At 34.5% G+C, this 5877-nt stretch overlaps 1 protein-coding gene across 4 annotated transcripts in view; it reads right to left on the bottom strand.

Moving 5' to 3' along the window:
- The window catches only part of LOC117181858 (cyclin-dependent kinase 12), a 137723-nt gene that overhangs the window by 96257 nt on the left and 35589 nt on the right, over nucleotides 1-5877 (bottom strand). The gene's annotated exons all lie outside the window — the stretch shown is intronic.

Consider the following 5877-nt stretch of genomic DNA (forward strand, 5'->3'; position numbering starts at 1 on the left):
CCTGCGAGAGGTTGAAACGGGTTAGGGGTTTGACTAAAATTATTTATGTTATCAATCACACGGGTGCCTTCCCGTACCCTACGAAACATTGGAAAGGGGATGGGAAGGGTTTGACCAAAATTATTTCTGTAATAAGTCACAGGGGTGTATTCCCGTCCCCTATAAGACGTTTGAAAGGGTTAGGGGTTTGATCAAAATTATTTCTGTAATCGGTCACAGAGGTGGCTTCCCATCCCTCACGATACTTTAGGAAGAGATAGGGATTTGACCAATATTAGTTTTGTAACCAGTCACAGGGGTGCCCCCCCCCCCACGACACGTTGAAAAAGGTAGAGGTTTGAATAAAATTATTTGTGTAACCAGTCACAGGGGTGCCTTCACCATGAGACGTTGGAAAGGGGTAGGGGTTTGACCAAAATTATTTCTGTAATCAGTCACAGAGGTGGCTTCCCGTCCCTCACGATACGTTAGGAAGAGATAGGGATTTGACCAATATTATTTTTGTAACCAGTCACAGGGGTGCCCCCCCCCCCCCCCCCCCCCCCCCCCCCGACACGTTGAAAAAGGTAGAGGTTTGAACAAATTTATTTGTGTAACCAGTCACAGGGGTGGCTTCACCATGAGACGTTGGAAAGGCGTATGGGTTTGACCAATATTATTTTTGTAACCGCTTACTAGGGTGCCCTCCCACCCCATATCACCTTCGAAAAGGGTTTATGTTTGACTAAAATTATATTTGTTATCAATTACAGGGGTGTCTTCCAGCCCCTCAAGAGACGTAGGAAAGTGGTATGGGTTGGATTAACATTATTTCTGTGACAAGAAACAAGGGTGCCATCTGCTCCAAAGAGACGTAGGAAACCACGGCAATGAACAGTAAAGAAAGAGGAAACGGCTAGATGTATCGCTAATTTTCTCGGAAATTATTAATCATGGAGGGAAATGCATGCACCTAAAAATGTTTATCTCAATGAGACCTACAACTTATCTTGAACAAATTTTGCGAAATTTTGCCTATTGGCTGAGATAAACTGAAAAAGCCATGTTTTTTTATGGTTTCACCATGAAAATCGCCTTGTCACAAATTTTAACTATCATATTCATAATCAGCGCGTCAAAGTAAGGGGGAGTAGGGTAAAACCGAGTACTTTGCCTTTGATAGCATTGAGTGAAAAAGCAAAAAAAACTAGAAAAATTTTATTAGAAGTGAGAATTCTTCTGTGACTGTTTAACTACAAGAAAGTAAAGTCAAAAGTGCAATCCAAATTTTTCTTCATATTTAAAAAAACAAAATTCCCGGTTTTTCCCCGTGTGTACGGTAAAACCGGGTACCTGTGAAAATTATTCAAAAACTCATTGTAATTAAGAAAAATTGAATTTATTGTAATTTAATATTATAAACATTGGTATATTGAGTATCTTAAGTGCACTCACGAAGGTTTTAAATATTATTAAGGTGATGATAATCAGCATTCTGGATGTACTGACGATGGATTTAGTAGTAATCATACACGAATTCGCCCTGTTCGACAGTGTTGCATGCTATTTAGATCCATCCTTGGCACACAGTGCAAATTTGAATTCACCACTTAGTCGATACAGATTAAAGCTCATCGTGAGAAGTGCAAGCTGTATCAGGTCCTGCTTCCAGTTCCTATTCTGATGAAAAATCATCTCTTCTTTGTCTCAGATGTCTTCGGTGCGGGAGCGTCAGCTCTGCCTATCAGACTTACTTCTGTACTTTCGTGACAGTGTCAGATCTAAAAAAAACTTCATTATTACAAATTATTAGAAAACTTATGAATAAATTATCAAATTCAGATATTATGTAACATTCTTCATGATTATTTTCTCCTGCCAAAAATCAATATTTTTTTATGAAAGAGGGTTATTATCAGTAATTACATAAAACTCATATATAATAGTAATGTACGACATAAATTATATAAAATTAGAAACTATTTTTACGTTTCTTGGCAGTTTTTGGCACTATTTGGTACGTGGGGTAAGACCCGATACTATCTCTACCATCAGTACCCAGTTTTGCCCCCACATGCAATAAATTTCGGAACGTGGACCCTACGTGTTTCTAGATACAACCAAATGATGATAAGTATTGCTATATACTCTATAATAGATACGGAATTAAGTGTTCCACTTACCTGTACAGATTCTGTATGACTGCAAGAACCACGGTGACATACTTTTTACCAATAATTGTAACGTTCAACCACAAAAAATGTAGTATTGTCTCCTGACTGAACAGAAACATGTAGCTATACACTTTTTACGAAAATATGGTTATGACATCTACATAAACAAAATATATCAGGCAACACGAATCACGAGATATAGAGGGCACCCGGTTTCACCCGCAACAAAGTTTTACCCTACCTTCCCCTACATAAGGGGCCATTCACATATTAAGTAACGCGCCAGAGGGTGGGGGGGGCTATTTGTTACGAAGTGTTCCATGGGGGGTGGGTCATCAACTGCGTTACGTAACATCGCTTTCATGATTTTATGTGATAATCGATTCATATTTTAGCGCGGCGTTTATTAGGTTTATGTTGGCAATGAGTTGTGTTGATATTGTCAGCGCTGCTTATGTGGTGCATTGTGAGAGAGAAACAAACGTTACTTTATCGGTGGGAGGGGACGTTTTATTACGTTACGTTACAACCGGGGTGGGGAGGGTCCAAAATTGGTTGAAAATTGCGTTACGTAATATGTGAACGGCCGCTAAGTATACATAGTTTAAATAAAATCTAAGAATTCAGATATTCGAAATTGAAACACAAAAATTATTTTTCAAGCTATTAGGATTTTTAAAAATCCTTTTTTATTTTGTATAGTGATTTCACCTATTTCAATTCGAAAACATGAAAATATATAACAATTTATTTATTTTGTAAAAGGTTTTATTTAGAGATGGATTTTTAAGTTGGTGATCTCAATGCGCGCACATTTTTTTTTAAATTAAATTCTAAATATAATTGAATGCAAAAGTATTAAAAAAAAACGCACGGTAGAAAACGAAGGGCCTTGAGCTCATTGGAAGGGCATCTAATAAGAAAGAAATTGGTCAATAATTACGTTTAGAAAAACACAAGCTGCCCACATTTCAATAGACAAGACTGGATTATCTAACTTTAGATACACAGGGCCTATTTACACCGCAGTCATGTTTGCTAAGGTAGCAGAAACTGCTACGAAACTGCGAAAATTTCTGGGTTTTTAACGAAGCTAATAGTCCATAATCCACAGATTGGTTTTGATATAATTCTCTATACTCCGAAAGCTCACATTTAATAGCCATTGCCTTATAATATTGTGGCGGTTATCATTAGCGCGCACTCGCGAATTTTGCCCCCTAGGTGGGGAATTAATCCCCGACTTCGTATAACAATGACGGGTTAGACCAAATTTCAGGGTAGCCACTTGGGGCTCATATAACAAATTCTGGTCAATCTCCTGGTTTACAAACATTTTTTTCCGAGCATTTAAATGTTAAAATTCAAGCATTCACAGCTAATCCATTAATAATTTGTAATATTTAAAAGGGAATTTCCAAATAAAATAATCTAACGCAGAACAATTCTAAATTTGAAGCATTGAACATTTTTTGACAATAAAATATTCAAAATTGAGCAATTTGAAAGTCAAATTTTCAGTGTTCTACAATTTTAAATTAACAGTTTTAGCTTAGTAGTTTTAACGTTAGCACCTTCAAAATTAGATAGAATTTCAAGATAAATCATTCTAAATTGAACAGTGTCAAATTTCACAATTGTATTTATCCAAATTTAAAAAAAAAACTTTTTAAATTGAACAATTAAACCGCCGTATCGTAGAACAGAATATAATATATTTCTTGGGAAGTGGAGAGGCCCCCGAACGTCATTCAAACACAAGCGACTGGGACCCCCCCCCCCACTGGAAGAAATATTCTATATCCCGTTCTACGTCGCTGCGGATCAAGTCCAGACTGTAAACCATCAAAGAACAATTTCCATTTCGGCACTTCAAACAGAAAAATTTCAAATTGAAAAAAAAAAATTAAAAATTAAGGCTTTTAAAATCCAAAAAAGCAATGCAAATTACTTACTAAGAATTTCAATTTTCCATTTTACAAGAATGAGCAAATGAAATTTGAAACTGTCTTGTTTATAATTTCTTAATTGCAAATAATCTTCAATTTTTAACGATTCCAAAATAACGATTAATTATTTAAATATTAAGGTTTTCAATAGACACTGTAGAATTTTAATTTTATACAGGCAGTCTTTAATGCTTTATTTAAACATTGCAAAACTAGAAGCGCTTTCCATATAAAAAAATTATATATATGCAGAATCTTAAAGAGATCTCAAACTTATGAAAATAACATTCTTTAATATGGAAGGTTTCAAACTTAAAAAATTGCTCAACTATTTAAGTCTTTAATTTTAAACAGTTCAATTTTAATATTTTAATTTCAGATTATAGTACCGTTCCACATATCGCGAAAGTGTGAGAAATCGAATCTATTAAAAAAAAGAGTTAACGTCGAAATATAAAAGTTAAGGAAACAAGTAGCAGAGAACATTCAGAGGTTATTATACTAATTTTATATACGAACCCTAAACAAAATTCTGGTTTGTTACTAGTTTTATTTAGAAAAAAAAAAATATATATATATATAAAAATTGGAGAACTGTGGATAGGCATGTAAGCCTTTCCATGTAAAACAATTCATATTAAATTTGTATTTGTAAAGAGTTGATAGCCATTTATAAATTGAAATTAAATTATGAAATACAAGTAGGCTACATAGAATGTCAACATCTTTTGAAAAGTTGGCAGTGAGTTCCAAGCGAGCAGGGGAATTCGCAACAGGTGGTAGTGCGATAGGTGGGAGGCTAATGTATTTAATTTGCAGTTATCTATAAGTTGTTACTAAAGTTTCAACTTTCAATTTGAAATCAATTTGTAAAATCTCGAAGGATTCAATTCATAACAAGTGTTGATTTTCAAATGCTATTATTTTAATTTATTTAATTAGGTACGTCTCGATCTAAAATTGTTGATTTTTAAACGCTGTGATTTAAAAATACTTTAATTAAAAGGCCTTGATTAGGTAAGTGTAGATTCAAACTAAGAATTGAAAAAGTTCCTGGTCATTAAATAATTTCACTTTCATTTCCCGGGGTTTTCCAGTGCAATCGCCATCCTCAAGCTTGTATCGAAGCGAATTAACCATGGATGTATGAATCAGAATGACCCAGTGTGACAGGCGTGCAGAGTTACCCAACATCAGGATTACCCCGCGCGCCTGTCACGCTGAGTCCTTTCAATTAATATGTCCATGGCATTAACTATAAGTATTTGTATAATATTAATTGTAGTTGAAAATAATAGTTTAAGAATCCCATTTACACATCTTAAGAATATAAAGTTAGATAATTATAGGGTCCAGCTTTCCCATACGGAAAAACGACCTCTTTTCGATATATCAAACCTATGAAACCATTTCAGTACCACTACCTGTTATAAAAACGTTGATCGATATATATATATATATATATATTGCAAAATGTCCGAACTTTTTTTGCACACATTTCTGAACACAAAGACTACAAAATGACCAAAAATAAAGAAAATCCATATCTTGGCACTTGCTTTGAAAGTAAAACGCCCCAGTGATAATTAAAGACTTCACGGATTCTATTGTTGTTGACATGCTTAAAGATTATGAAAACATGCGATTTATGTGGGTATCAACTGCTTGACCTATGATTGGTAATTTCGAATGGCGCGAGATTTGAAAGTAGTTCGGACTTACATATATAGCTGCATAAAAATAAAATATATAAATAGAAAATTCATTTTCCAAAA

Source organism: Belonocnema kinseyi, chromosome 10 (assembly GCF_010883055.1).
Source record: "Belonocnema kinseyi isolate 2016_QV_RU_SX_M_011 chromosome 10, B_treatae_v1, whole genome shotgun sequence".
In the NCBI taxonomy this organism is placed as follows: domain Eukaryota; kingdom Metazoa; phylum Arthropoda; class Insecta; order Hymenoptera; family Cynipidae; genus Belonocnema; species Belonocnema kinseyi.